Source organism: Tursiops truncatus, chromosome 17 (assembly GCF_011762595.2).
Source record: "Tursiops truncatus isolate mTurTru1 chromosome 17, mTurTru1.mat.Y, whole genome shotgun sequence".
NCBI classification, from domain to species: Eukaryota; Metazoa; Chordata; class Mammalia; order Artiodactyla; family Delphinidae; genus Tursiops; species Tursiops truncatus.
The window spans coordinates 11,977,591-11,993,526 of NC_047050.1; the positions used below are offsets into that span (position 1 = coordinate 11,977,591).

The window sequence follows — 15,936 nt, forward strand, 5'->3', positions numbered from 1 at the left end:
GGTAATTCCCTCTTTGGAAAATGGTTCTGGTGCTCAGAATAAATTAATTCAAAAGCAAGCTGTTTTGCGGTTTACAGACTTCAGGATGCAAGTCGAATCCTGGTAGCTGGGTCATCTGCCTCCTGTTATTCCCAGCCTGCTGAAACGTCTATGGCTCGTTTTTCCTCCCAGTGGTGAGTGCACTGCTTTGGCAGTCTAGATCTCAGTGTACTTGCAGATTTATCCATATTTTAAACTGCATTAAAGTTTTCATCAGAAAGTATATCAAGTAGAGTATATAATTACATATATAATTATATGTAATTACTAGGCATAAGATGTATGCATATATAGTACATAATTACATATTATAGTATATAATTATATAAAGTATATAATTACATCAGGATTTTAAAAAACATGAGAAGGGCATTACTGTGCCATTCAACCTGCCTGGCCCTACTTTATCTCTGTGAACATCTTTGTTTACTTGGGATTTTAAAAGTAACATTTAAATATTGTTTATTGGGAGTCTTTCTAATTACACACATAAGATATGTTCAGTACCAAAAACCGGTAGTACAAAGAGACACACAGAAGAAAATATTTGTTCACATTGCACCATCTAGAAGAGAGCCACTGTTAAAAAGTAACAAAACTTAAAAATATATGTTCTCCCCATAATTTTATACACATATATAGATACATTATAGATAACTATGTGTGTGTGTGTATATATATATATATATATATATATATATATATTTTTTTTTTTTTTTACTTAGGAACAGTATCATTAAGGTATAGTTTTAGTTCCTACAGAGCATTCAAATGCTTTATGCCAAGTGCCCAAAAGGCAAGCACAAGAGAGTCCCGACAGAATTTCATCTCTACCATCAGACTATATCTAGCTAAAATTCCCTCCAGCTTTTCAGGAGAATTATGGATTCTGAGAGCAGAAGCTTTGTGAATAAGGCAGAGAACAGTGAAACTGCCAATCTGAGATCCTTCGGGAAACTTTAGTAAAAGTTGTTGATCAATGTCTCAAAATACATTTGGCGTAGCAAAAATACATGTGTGCCCCAGCCCCTCAAAGAAAGTCCAGGTAAATTCGAGACCTCTTGTAATATATTTTGCAAGGTGATGTGGCATCATTAGAACAGCATAAGACTAGGGAGTCCAGGGGTCCAGGGCCCTGGATTCCACTCCAGCCCCTTGGTCTGTCTGAGTCTTACTTTATTCAACCAATTCCTCTCCAAGCCTGAAAATACCATAACTAGATTTTATGTACTACCTTGTCCTTACTGTGAGATTTTGAGTTTGGGAAATTTAATGTAAAATCAATTTAGATAGGAAAATGCATTCTTTATCTCTCTGAAATATTTGATGCCATTTCCACCAGTAACCAGATGTCTCACTGTGACTCACCAGGAGGAGTGTTTGGCATTCATACTGATGATGACTTTGTAAAGGAAGGATTTAAAGGTCAAGCATGAAGAAACAGATTTAGGAAGTCTTCGTGTTTTTTATCCTAATACCCATCATTTTGGCCCTTACAATTTGAGAATATACAAAAGATGTGTTTCTTGACTTTACCAGCTATTAAAAGAGTGTGAGAGATTATGTCCATTTCTGTAGCAAAAATATATAATTGTTTTCTGAGAAAACAAGTACATTTTTCTAAGTCAAATCCTATTTATCTACTGATTTCCTTAAAAGCTCAAACAGTCCTTAGGGGTCACAGCTTCATTTATATGGATTAATGTACTTGCTAAGGAAAGGAAAATTAAAGGAATAGTATTCAAAAGTTTATTTAATATTACTTTCATAAAATTATCATATATGGTGGCATTTTCACTTAAAATACATCATCCCTAATTTATTTCTTGATACAAAATTACTAATTTGTTTCAAGCAGGTCATGTTTCTCTGATTTTTGCCAAGTGCCATAATAAATAGCTGGCGTGTTGCACTCCTGTCCCTCCCCTGTGCACAGGGAGGGTTGTGCTGGGTTTGGCATTGTTAGTGTAGCTGTGGACACAGCTGTAGGGTATTTTCCAGTGGTCAGTGAGGTAAGTCTGCTCTTGTAAAACAGAGACAAAGTACAGTATCAAAATAGAGAGAGAGCAAAAATTGCTTTTCTGGCCTTTTAACCCTGAGAAAGATTAATGGTTGTTTGCATTAGAAACTACCCTAATCAGGGACTGTTGCCTCCGGGGAGTGGGTATGAGAAAGGGGGCTATTCACCTCCAGGTCAACATTGCACAGGTTGCTGGGTCTCTGATGAGCAGCAACCCCGAGCTGAGACAGCTGCCCGGGCTCTTCCATTAAATGCCTTGCCCTCTGGGAGCTGTTGAGGAGGCCAGGCCACATCCCGCCATCACCATCACAATGGCCTGCGGGAGGCAGTCTCCAGGGACAAGTCGCACTTTGAATGCGCAGAAATTGGCTCTTGAAGCCCTAGGTTGAATTACTGGCAGCTGGGGGTGGGAGGGTCTAGTTTCTCATGCTATTATGCTTTCCAACCACCCCAACTCTCACAATAAATGCATACCCTTCACAAATTGCAATAACTGTTTGCAGTTTTGGCCCATGTGAAATCCCTCATGAAATTATGTGCAGGACAGCTAACTTTGTGTGTGTGTGTGTGTGTGTGTGTGTGTGTGTGTGTGTGTGAGTGTGTGTTTCCCAGCTCCCCACTCCTTTTCTTTTTTGAATTTTATTTTATTTTTTTATACCGCAGGTTCTTATTAGTCATCCATTTTATACACATCAGTGTATACATGTCAATCCCAATCTCCCAGTTCATCCCACCACCACCACCACCCCGGTTTCCCCCCTTGGTGCCCGTACGTTTGTTCTCTACATCTAGGACAGCTAACTTTAAAGTAACTCCATTTCATTCTTTCTGGCTTTAAAACTGGCTTTTTTATTTGAGTGCTTTTAATTGGTTTTCTAACTGATTAAAATAATCATGAGCAAAAAGGAAAAAAAAAACTACCATCATGCCATTACCCAAACACAGCTGTTATCATCTGCTATATTTCTAACTTTTTCATTTGGGTGGTGTAATCTCTAGGTCTTTTCCCCTAAGGAATGCCATTTTAAGTATTTTCTATGTTGCCACATAATCTTCATAACCATTACTTTAAAAGGCAGACAACAGTTTATTGAATAGGAATTTAATAATTTATTTATTCTTATTATAGGGCACCAAAATTGCTTTCAAATTTTTACTCCTACCAATGCCACAGCAATGAATAAATGAAAAGTTGTATGTGGCTTTTCTCATATTCTAAATTAACTTCTTAGGTTAATTAATCCCCGAATGGAATTTTTAAAGTATGGACATTTTTAGGGCTTCCCTGGTGGCGCAGTGGTTGAGAGTCCGCCTGCCGATGCAGGGGACACGGGTTCGTGCCCCGGTCTGGGAAGATCCCACATGCCACGGAGTGGCTGGGCCCATGAGCCATGGCCGCTGAGCCTACGTGTCTGGAGCCTGTGCTCCGCAACGGGAGAGGCCACAACAATGAGAGGCCCGCGTACCGCAAAAAAAACAACAACAACAACAACAAAAAAAGTATGGACATTTTTATGGCTCTTGACTCACATTATCAGATTATAAATACCTCACTATTGTTTTATGATGGTATATCTTAACAGTGCACATGAGCAGATTCAAATTCTCAAAATTATGCAACTTACTTCAGTGTTATAATTTTGCATCTTAAGTGAAACTGTAAACCACCAAGTCTACTTTTTTGTGTCACTTATATTTTCTTCCCCTTCCAAGCCTGTGGGCCTGTGTTACTACATTCATGGTCCTCAGTTTTGCTGGCCAAGGAGAAGAAAACCAAAAGAGCAACATATAAATGTCCTTTTCTATAATGGTGTTCTAGAATCGTCTGGGGCTCTGAGTGAAAAGACTGCTACATGGGGAGGGAGGTAAGCAATGCCAAGGAATCACCCACCAATATCCCTTCCAAGGCTCTAAGCTGCTCCTCTAATCAGAAACCTCCCAGACCTGCGCAGGTGTGCGCATTGGTCCCACCTTGGCTTTGGCAACATTACTGCGGACCACGGTGAGCTTTATCTCAAACAGGGCGTTAGAGAAAAGAATGTATGTAGAGCAACAGATACATTAATGAGATGTCAAAATAGTACCAACAAGCTGAGTGGCCACCTGAGTAAGGACAGGCTAATTTTCTTTCATTTTTTTACATCTCGTTTAACCACTGCATACTCAGCACATAACTCAGTACCTTGACGAAGCAAGTTCCCAAAGGAGAACAAAGGGGAACATGGATTTGGGGGAGAGGGGGAGGCAGGGATGGGGTTTGTTTGGAGAGTGGGGGTGAGCTGGGGAATGATTACAAAAACATGACATTTAATTGTATTTTTTAAGCAAACTATTGATAACTTATAAATAAAAATATCAAATCTTATGAAACACAGTGGCCTATTTGCTAGGGCATCTTCCACAGCTGGCAACAATAATAAACTAAAGACAATAATAAGTTTATTTATTGGGTAATTTATTGAGCCCTTAGCCTGTGCCAGACTCTTTGTCAAGGAGTTGCCTACTACGAGAAGCAATGCTATTATCATTTTTGTACAAATGAGGAAATTAAGACTCAGGTTAATAAAAACAAACAGCCTAACTTCACACAGCTGATAAGTGGCAGAGCCAGCTTTCAAGCCCAAGGTTCTCCTGACCCTACCTTCCCACCACCAAGTTCACTGCCTGTCGAATGCCTTCTGTTGTCAGAGACTTCCCTGAATCCCATTTACACACTGTAGATGCTTGTGTACGACACAGTACCTTGAACACAGTAGGGACGCCATAAGTATTTGTGGAATAGGGGACTGTATTTCATTAAAAGAGGGAGAAGGAGAAGAGAAAAGGAGATTCTACAAGCCTTTGACATGTCAGAGGGGAGTCAAGCTGGCCGAGCTGGTGGCCACACGGATGGGTGTTAGAGGTAACAGAGCCGCCTTGGGGTGAAGCCAGCCCTGATCGCCACTGACTGAGTAACTTGGGTGATTCACTCAGATTCTCTGAGCACAGTCTTCACCTTACAGGGTTGTTATAAATGCCTACAGGGAGTCACGTGTGGTAAGTGCCTAGAACAGTGCTCGGCCTACAGTCTGCCCAGCACTTGTGAGTTCTCCTCCCTCCCGGAACACTAAGCTGGCATCAGATCTCTACACGATGTCAGCTGGGCACCAAGGGCTTCCAAACTTCCCTCAGGACAAGAATGACCTGGGATGCTAGTTAAAGACAGAGGTCACCAGGCTCTTCCCCCATCCCCCAGAAATTCAGATCCTGTCAACCCAGGTTGGAACCCATGGATCTATTATCGGTTGGGTAAGTTTCACTTCGGAAAATTAAACTGCACTTGGACCAGTTGGGCAGCCTCTCAGCATAGGTGGTGCAGAAACAGAGCATCAGTCCCAACCTTCAGTATGCACAGAAACTTCCGGAGGGCTTGTTAAAACGTGGGTTGCTGGGCCTGGTCCCCAGAGTTTCTGATTCAATAGGTCTGGCTGGGGAGCAGGAATCTGCATTTTGAACTAGTTCCCAGGTGACGCTGCCACTCTGACACACTTTAAGAACCACTGGACCCATGGATTGCAATTTTCTCATGCTTCAAATTTAGGAAATTCCAGCTGGAATTAGTTCTACCCAGCGTGTAGCAGGACCATGGGTCCATGGTGAGGGTCAGGACAGGACCAGGACACTGACCACAGGACATACCTCTCCACCAGACCAGGGCCCCCAGCCCCAGGCGCTGGGCCCCCTCTTCCCCGCCATGACAGCCTTGCCAAGAAGCCCCTGTCTCCCTTGTTTCCACTTTCTTTTCAGGCTGAGGCCTTTCCAGGGTGTGAGGACGTTCTGCTTGTCAAAGCCCAAGCAGAAAGTAAACACTCACGAGTGACTGTAGCGCTTTGGAAGGCCACGGTATTGGCAGCAACCACGATGGGACTATTAAAAAATACACTATGTACCAGAGCTCTGAGTTTCATTTCAGTATAATTGGTATAAAGAATATAAAACTCCCAACTACGATGTTAACAGACTGGTAAGACCACTATGTCTTATCTCTGTTTAAAAAAGAAAACAAAAACTCTCCTCGTTACGCTCCTGTTTAAAAAGTTATTCTGGGAAAAGTTTCCATTTTACCTGGAAAGTGGATATAGAAGGAGTAAATACATATAGAGTTTTGCATGTAATTATTGGTAAAGAATCCTTGGATATGAATGAGAATAAAATGAGCTGTGCTTCAAGGGACCAAGAGAAGGACGGCTACTCACATCCAGTTAGGAAAAGACAAGCCAGGCGTCCTGAGCTCACTCAGAGGCACCCCAGGCTTCTCTGCTCTTCCTCCTGACCTCCTTGAACTATCATGTGCCCGCGAGCAAGGGTGTCGGATGCTCTCCTCGGAAACAGGCAGAGGCTGGGAGGGCTGGTTCCCTGTCATGCTACCGAACCACCAAAGTCTATGGATTTAAGAATTTGACTTGACAGTTGAAATCGAGTACAAAGAAAAGGATATTCCCTAAGTGTGTGGAGGGGTAGAGACGGAACAGCTCTCAAGCTTCGCCTGAATGCCCACTATGCCCCTGCACTGGGATGGGAACTGCTGCATAAACGAGACCCAGCCTCCCCACTCAAGGGACTGGAACACGGAAAGTTCCGTGGGAGCAGAAACACCGTGAGTGGGTGAGCACTCATAGCCTCTACCCATTCTGGCTCCTACAAGGAATTTTGGCTTTGCTAGCTTGGGCCCCCAGCCTTCTCTGGGGGAAACTGGGATACCCAGCATGATGGACTGGATTGTTTTTCCCCCAAATCATGTGCTGAAGCCCCAACCCCCAGTACTTCACATGTGACTGTATTTGGAGACAGGGCCTGTAAAGAGGTGTGTGGTTAAATGCAGTCCAAAGGGTGGACCCTAATCCAATCTGACTAGTGTCCTTTTACGAAGAGGAAGTTTGGACACAAAAGCAGCACCAGATATGCACACAGAGGAAAGAACATGTGAGGACACAGCAAGAAGGCACCATCTGCAGGTCAAGGAGAGAGGCCTCAGGAGAAACCAAAGCTGCCAGCGCCTTGATCTTGGGCTCCCAGCCTCCAGAGCTTCCTGTTGTTTAAACCCTGTGGTGTTTTGTTTGGGTAACCCTAACAACTAGGGTTTGCTAGCAAAAGAGGGGGAGCCTTGAGGATTTTACATCAGAAAGGGCTAAAAGCCACTGGCAGAAAAAAGATACTTGTAAATCAGAAGGCAAGAAGGAAAGGACTGGAGGCCCCAAGTTGTTTAGAGAGAGTCTTGCGGGAGTTTAGGAGAGAGGAAGAGATTAGGGGCAGCTGCAAGCCAGGCGTTAGAAGATAAATAGGGAAGAGAGGTTTGGTTTGGTTTTTAAAGGTTGGTTCTGTGTTATGAATAGAACTCCCTTTGGAGCTTCTTAGTAGATGGTGATGATGAAACAGATTGTTTTAAAATTTTGCGGTGATGGTTTTGCTAAATTGCAACACCAAACCAAGACCAGGTCCAAGTTAAGGGGTGTTGCGTTATAATTTTAAAACAATGTAGTAAGCATAGTGATTAAAAAAAAAAAAAACCAAGTCAGGGAAGGTTTCATGAAAGAGAGGACTCCTGGGTTGAATTCTGAAGGAAAGCAGAGTTAGATGGGAGATAGGAAGTTGGAAAGATGGTCCAGGTAGAATGAACAGCATAAACTATAGCATGGAGTAAAAACACGGGGTGTGCAAAGAGTGTAACAGTTTGGTATTGCCAGAGTGTCATGTGCAAGTCAAGAGGTGGTAAGTTGAGGCTGGAGAAGTCAACATGGTGCCCAGTGGAACTTGGAACGAATCCAGTAAGGTGCTAAAAAAAAAAAATCATTAGGGACCAGCTGGAGTGCCAGAGACAGATGTGTGTTGGAGATCAGGCACTCAAGACAAGAAGCTAGATTAAGAAGTGACTGATACTAATTACAGAATAACGAAAAAATCATGATAAATAAGCTAACATTTCTTTCATCTTTCTCTAGATCTTCTTTTAAATTTTCATTTTGAAATAATTGTAGATTCACATTCAGTTGAAAGCAATAACACATAGAGATCCCACATACCCTTTACCCAATTTCCCCCAACATAACATCTTGCACAACTGTAGTATAATAGCACAACCAGGAAACTGACGGTGATACAATCCATCCACCTTATTCAGACTTCATCATTTTTACATGCACTCACTATGAAATGTTATCACATGTGCAGATTATGTGACCACCACCACAGTCCACATACAGAGCATTTCCATCACAAGGATGCCCTGAGCTACCTTTCAGAGCCATAGCCACTTCCTTCCCTCCCCCATCCCTGACAACTGCTAATCTATTCCCTTTATCTATAATTTTGTATAATTTAAGCTAGGACTCTTCGAGATGGACTATTTTTCCACTCAGCATAATTCTTTAGTGATTCATCCAGGTTGCTGTGTATACCAGTAGCTCCTTCCTTTTTATTACTGAGCAGTATCTCATTGTGTGGATGGGCCACGGTTTGTTTAACCACTCCTGAAGGACATCTTGGTTGATTCCAGTTTTTGGCTATTATGAATCAAGCTGCTCTGAACAGTTGTGTACAGGTTTCTGCATGAACACAAGTCTTCATTTCTCTGGAATAAATGGCCGAGAGTGCCATGTGGTATGACTTGGTTAGTTATGTAAAGAACTGACAAACTGTTTCAGGGGGCTACACCATTTTACATTCCCACCAGAAATGTTTGAGTTTCTCCACATTCTCATCATCATTTGGTGTTACCATTATTTATTTATTTATTTATTTTTGCGGTACGCGGGCCTCTCACTGTTGTGGCCTCTCCCGTTGTGGAGCACAGGCTCTGGACGCTCAGGCTCAGCGGCCATGGCTCACGGGCCCAGCCGCTCCACGGCACGTGGGATCTTCCCGGATCGGGGCACGAACCCGGGTCCCCTGCATTGGCAGGCAGACTCTCAACCACTGTGCCACCAGGGAAGCCCCCACTATTTTTTTATTTTAGCTGTCCTGGTGGGTAGGTAGTGAGCTTCCATTGTGATTTTAATTTCCATTCCTCTAATGGCTAATGATGTAGAACATCTTTTCATGCACTGATTTGCCATCTGTACATCCTCTTTGGTGAAATGTCTGTTCATGTATTTTGCCTGTTTTCTAATTGGATTGTTTACTTTCTTACTGTTGAGTTTTGAAAGTTCTTTATATATTCTACATGTAAGTCCTTTGTCAGATAGGTGGTTTGCAAATATTTTTTCCCAGTCGATTGCTTGTCTTCTCATCTTCTTACAGGGTCTTTCACAGAGCAAAAGTTTCAATATATTTTCTTTTTTTATTGAAGTATAGTTGATGTACAATATTATATAAGTTATAGGTGTACAATACAGTGATCCACAATTTTTAAAGGTTATACTCCATTTGTAGTTATTACAAAATATTGCAAAAGTCCTTAATTTAATGAGATCCAATTTATCACATTTTCCTTTTATGCATCATGCTTTTTGTGTAAAGTCTAAGAACACTGACTAGCCACAGACCTCTAAGATTTCATCCTAAGTTTTTTCCTAGAAGTTTTAGTTTTATATCTAAGTCTGTAATCCATTTTGAGTTAATTTTTGTATAAATTATGAAACTTAGGTTGAGGTTCTTTTTTTCCCTATGCCTGTCCACGTGCTCCAGCACCATTTATTGAAAAAGCAATCTCTCCTCGATTTTTTTTACCTTTGTCAAAAATCAGTTGGGCTTATTCATGTGGGTCTACTTTTGGTTTCTCTAACCTGTTCCATTGATCTATCTATCTATCTCTCCATCAATACCACACTGTTTTCGTTACTGTAGCTATCTAGTGGGCCTTAACACTGGATAAAATGATTCCTCCTATTTTATCCTTCTTTTTCAAATGTGTTGTAGCTATTCTAGATTCTGCACCTTTCAGTATAAATTTTATAATAAACTTGTCTATGTCAACAAAAAAATCTTTCTGAGATTTGATAGGAATTGCATTAAACCTATTGATAATTTGGGGAGAACTGACATCTTTAGTATGTTGAGTTTCCAATCCACAAACACAATATGTCTCTCCATTTATCTAAATCTTTGAATTCTTTCATGAGCATTTGTAATTTTCAGGACACATATCCTGAACATGTTTTGTCATATTTATAGCTATATACTTCATTTTCTTTGAAGCAACTATAAATGGTATTGTGTTTTTAATTTCCATTTCCACGTGTTTATTGGTAGTATGCAGAAATGTGATTGATTTTTGCATACTTACCTTGTATTCTGCAACCTTGCTGAGCTCACTTATTAATTCTATAAGTTTTTTGTAGATTCCTTGCGATTTTCTATGTAGACAATTATGGCATCTGCAAATAGGGACAGTTTTATTTCTTCATTTCCAATATGTATACCTTTTATTTCATTTTCTTGCCTTATTGCATTGCTAGAACTTCCAGTACTACGTTAAATGGGGGTGGTGAGAGCAGACATCCTTCCCTTGTGCCTGATCCTAGGGAGAAAGCATTGAGTCTTTCATATTAACTATGATGTTGGCTGTAGAGTTTCTGTAGATGCTTCTTATCAAGTTAAAGAATCTGTGTCATCTTTTTAAAATATTATAACATAGTAGCTTTTCTTACTTCCTGGTGTTCATGCTTAGATAATTTATTGGAGTTAGGTTATTTTTGTAATCAAAGGACAAAGTGATCTTCTCCATTTCCATTATAATCCTGTTAACGTACCCACGCAGGTATTACAATTTCCATTTGTCACATAAGCTTTTTAAAAATAGAGACTCCAAGAGGTAAATTGATTTGCCCAATTTACATGTAAATTAGTAGAGTCAGACTGGGTCCTAGGGCATTAGTTCAATAACATTTACTGTAAGCCTAATATTGATAATATGGTTGAACTCTTATGTGCCAGGCACTATAAGCGCTTTACATGCATTATGCCATTTAATGCTCAAAACAGCCTGACGAGGCAGATATTACTATCACCCCCATTTTACCGATGATAATACAAAGCCTTAGAGAGGTTGGATAATTGAACAAGGTCACACCACTAGCAAGAAGCAGCAAGTGATTTGGACATAGACACAGATCTTGGTCTTGAAAACCACCCAGTGCCAACTCCCGTGCCAGGTTTTAGGGATACAAAGCTGGATGAGAGACAGTCCCTTGCCTGAAGGAGCTCACAGTTGAGAAGGGGAAACAGATCAGCATATTTGCAGCTTGGGCCCTGAAGAAGCCATAGCCCCAGTTAGTGAGATATCTTTCCAATGTTAGAGGAGCTCAATAATATTTGTTGAGTGAATGGCCAAGCAGAAGGGAGGGAGGGAGGGAGGGAGGGAGGGAGGGAGGTATTATTCTGGTTTCTTGGACAGATCTAATGTTGGTCATATTTTATGTAGAAGGTAGTTCTTTCTAGTACTTTATACTTTCTAGAAGTAGAAAGAATTCCTTAAACCTAAATATCTACCTGCCTCTAGCCAGCCTGGTCAATTTGCATAATTGTGCTGGGTAACAATCACTGAAAACTATCAAATATAAAGAAAGGGACTGAAGCATCATGGAATATCAGAACCAAAAAGTAGCAGGATCTGGTCATCCAGAAAGAAGAGCAAATCCTTCACACACAGCTCTGTGGAATACCCAGGTTAAGCCACAACTGCTGCCCAGGACAGGTTTTACTTACCAAGTAACTTTGACCTCAGTGTTCCCAAAACTCCACCATCCCACAAGACCACCAACACCAAGCTCACCTCTCCTTCTTCAGAGTCTCATCAGCAAGTAAGCTTTCCTACAGGGCAGAGACTCGAGGAGACACTGTGGAGGATGCTCTCCCCTCCCCACTGTGTCCTTTCTCCCCTCCCATCCCCTAATTATCCCCCTCCTTTTACTCCTCTTCCTGTTTTTCCTCTGTGCTATTCTATGACCACTGGGAATTATTCATTCCCAAAGAGGAAAAAGAGAAACACGAGTTAACACTGATTGAGTGTCGATTCTGTAACAACTTCTAAGCACTTTACTTATTTTACAGTTTTGACATTTCAACAACCTTATGAGTTATTACATCTTCCTCTTCACCCCAAACGCAGACACAGACACACACACACACCTCGTTCAAGCCCACCATCTCTCACCTGGATCACTCTAGTCGCCTTTTTGTTTTTTAATTAATTAGTTAATATATTTATTTTTGGCTGTGTTGGGTCGTCGCTCTGCACATGGGCTTTCTCTAGTTGCGGTGAGCGGGGGCTACTCTTCGTTGCAGTGCGCGGGCTTCTCATTGCGGTAGCTTCTCTTGTTGTGGAGCACGGGATCTAGGCGTGGGCTGCAGCAGTTGTGGCTCACGGGCTCTAGAGCGCAGGCTCAGTAGTTGTGGCGCACGGGCTTAGTTGCTCCGTGGCATGTGGGATCTTCCAGGACCAGGGCTCGAACCCATGTCCCCTGCGTTGGCAGGCAGATTCTCAACCACTGCGCCACCTGGGATGCCCTCTAGTCGCCTTTTAATGGTTTCCCAGCCTCCACTTCTTAACCCCCTGAAATCCATTCTCCATCCTGCCCTCAGGATGGTTTTGATAAAACACAGATTGTCTGAAAGCCAATGGCTTTCCCTTAAAGTCTTTCAGTGGCTTCCCGTGGCCTTTACGAGGAGGCACACACCCTGCAGCAGACAGGCAGGACTGTCATGATCTTGCCGCTGCCTCCCCGCCCACGCTCCTGTCTCCCCATGGATCCTTCACTGTGGTCACACCCTTCTCCCTGGGGGAGTCAAAGAACCCTCCTCTGAGGTCTCCTCTGAACTCCCATAACATCCTCTGCATGCCTGTACTATGCTGCAAAAACGTCTTACTCTGTGCACATTTATTTTCTTGTCCATCTTCCCCTCTAATCTGGTAACAGAGGATAAAATTATGTCTTAATTATCTCTAGAGGCTTACTGCCTAGCAGAATAGTGTGCATGTACAGCAGTAAGTTTCCAGTAAGTATTTGCACAACAGAATGGAAAGGAGAGAACAAAATTCTCATTAGCCAAATTCTCCAACTTGTTTTTTTTTTACTTTTCTTTTTTTACTTTTTTTTTATTGGAGCATAATTGCTTTACAACGTTGTGTTAGTTTCTGCTGTACAATGAAGTGAATCATCTCTATGTATATATATTTCCCCTCCTTCTTGGACCTCCCTCCCACCCACCCCCATCTAGGTCGTCACAGAGCACCGAGCTGAGCTTCCCGTGCTTTATAGCAGCTTCCCACTAGCTATCTATTTTACACATGGTAGTGTATATATGTCAATCCTGATCTGCCTCCAACTTTTCAAGTGAATTAATACAAAGCCTGTGAGCCCCAGATCCTCTGCAATAACCAGTGAGTGCTGGAACTAACATCTTTTGCCCAATATATCCTGATATAAAAAAACCTGACAAAAAGCAAAAAGTGTTCTAGGGCCCACTTTTTAAAGTCCTGGTGCACTGAGAATGTTGGGAGGGCAGCTTGGGGGGTCCACAGAACTTAGGAGCCTCCTCTTACAGATCAATGGAGAGAACCCCCCAGCTGAGCCAATAAGGAACAACTTTATAAAGAACAGACAGTTATTTAGCCATACAAAAGAAAATCTTCCTACCGGTAGTAACACCATTGACATCTTAGCAGCTTTTGCATTATGAATCTGACACTGCTTTCTTCTTCAAAGCCCAATCTGAGTGCTTTTGATTTTTTTTAATGAAGTAATAAAGCCATCAACACACAATAAAAGCTATGCAATATTTATAATCAGGTGTCTCTGGAGTATATTTTCTGTTGAAGAAAAGATTGAGTTACTAGGCCTTCCCTTTCAAATCCCTTAAAACCTCAGCTTTAGAATGAGAGACTCAAACTCTTCTCTTGGGTCTTAATTTTTATACGGCTTATTACTAATTTATCCGCTCTAAATCTCCTCAACATAGCTTCAGCTCCTTCCACGGCTGAACTGGCAGCCGGCTGATCTTTTTATTGGTGGGTAATGGATTTAGTTTGCTGACACAGGAACAATGAGAGGATAAACAATTCCATTTGTGGCCATGAAATTCCCCATCTGTTGAGGGCGTTCAGGCCTGGAGAGGGCTGGGCAGAGCAAGCCGCCACGCCTGATTTTAATGGCATCCGTCACACAGGCTGAACCTGTGGCTTCATAAATCAAGAGCTAACAGCATCTCTGGTTGCTCTTGTCATTAACTCGCCAGCCGTTGAAATACCCAAGAATTTACCGTAACGTTGAGCCTAAAGACCTGATTTGCGATTCTGATCTCACCGAGAGACCAGAGGTAACAAGGGAAGCCAGAAATCATTTTCCTAAGTCAAAGAAAAAGAAAAAACTTTCAGATGCACATTCAAATATTTGTGAATGAAATATATAATACTTGGAATGGGTTTCAAGATACAACCCATTGGTTGGGGGAGTGGGAAGATGTATAGGTGCAAAAAGATTGGCCATGAGCTGATCACTGGTAAAGCTGAGTGATGGGAACCCGGGGGTTCATTATACTATATTCTTTACTTTTATGTTTGTTTACAATTATTCATAATGTTAAATGTTAAATTATCAGAAGTTAAAGTTAAAAGAAATACTGGAAGATAACTGGAAAATGGAAGCTTCCATTGTTTAGCATAAGCATGTTTGCCTAATTCTTCTTTTCTTAAAGAGAAAGAAAAGAATTGTGCTCACACAGTAGCTGGAGCATTTCACAAGGCAGATCGGCCATGGCCACCAAGCAGGAAAGCCACACACCTCGGAGGGAGAAGATGGCGCAGCACCTGCCGTGGTTTTTAAGGAAGCCACGCCTCCCACAGCCCAAGCGCTAAGGCCGGGAGCCCACGGTGCTCGGGAAGCCTTAGCAGTCCCCCCACCGCTCCCTCTCTCTTTTCATTTTCCTCTGCTGCGAGTTACCTACTGTCCCCATCACTTCTGCGTTTGGAGGCCTCTTTCCACGGATGTTCAGTCTTAGGTGCTTTAATTCGGCGGCAATTTTTTGTCAAAGAAATAGAAAAGGAAAGAACAATGGGAAGGGAAACAACCAAAGGCAAGTGACGGCGCCTTGTGCAAAGGACCCATTCAGTTCATTTCTGCTAAGCAAGTCCCTCTTAATCCCACCCCGGGCACACTACCTTAAATTCAGCTGGATTCCCCAGAGGAAGCTCTAGGTGTGTCCCCATTAATCCTGAAATTGTTGGAAGGCCGGAAGGGGAGAAAGAGAAAAATGCACATACCTATCAGCCTCCCCACCTCTAAATCCTATGCAAATAGAACATTGCTCTAACTTACTCAAGCAAGATATAATCACTGAATACCTACTCTGTGCCCAGTACTACGCTGGGCACTGGGGTTACCATATTGAACAGGGCACGTGGCCTTCTGGGGGCAGGCAGACCAATTAACAAGCAACCACTACTCAGTACAGTGCTGCAGTGGAGTTCAGACCCCTGACCTGCCTTGGGAATCTTCCAGTAGAAGTGATGCTGAAACTGAGCATGTCAAGGGCAGAGGCCAAGAGTCAGTAGCGGGATTTGGCTGGTGGAGAACCTCTAGAACCATGGCTACAGAGTCTTTGAAATGTGACTAGTCCAAATTGAAATGTGCTGTAATATAACTAAAATACACAGAGATTTGGAACACTTAGCATTTTAAAAAGTCAATATGATTAGAATATATTTTAGATCTATTAGGTAAATAAAATATATTATTAAAGGTAATTTCCCTTATTTCTCTGAACTTTTTAAGTATGACTACTACAACATTTTTAATTAGATATGTGGCTGCATTTTATTTCTATGGGACGGTGCTGCTGTAGTGGCTCAGCGTGAGCTGGGGAACAGTATGGGTGAGAGGCACCTTGAAGGAACTGAGAAAATG

General features: G+C 42.0%; 1 long non-coding RNA gene across 3 annotated transcripts in view; it reads right to left on the reverse strand.

The window, feature by feature from the left end:
* LOC109548306 (uncharacterized) overlaps positions 1-15,936 on the reverse strand; it is a 174,841-nt gene that overhangs the window by 135,129 nt on the left and 23,776 nt on the right. The window lies entirely within an intron of this gene.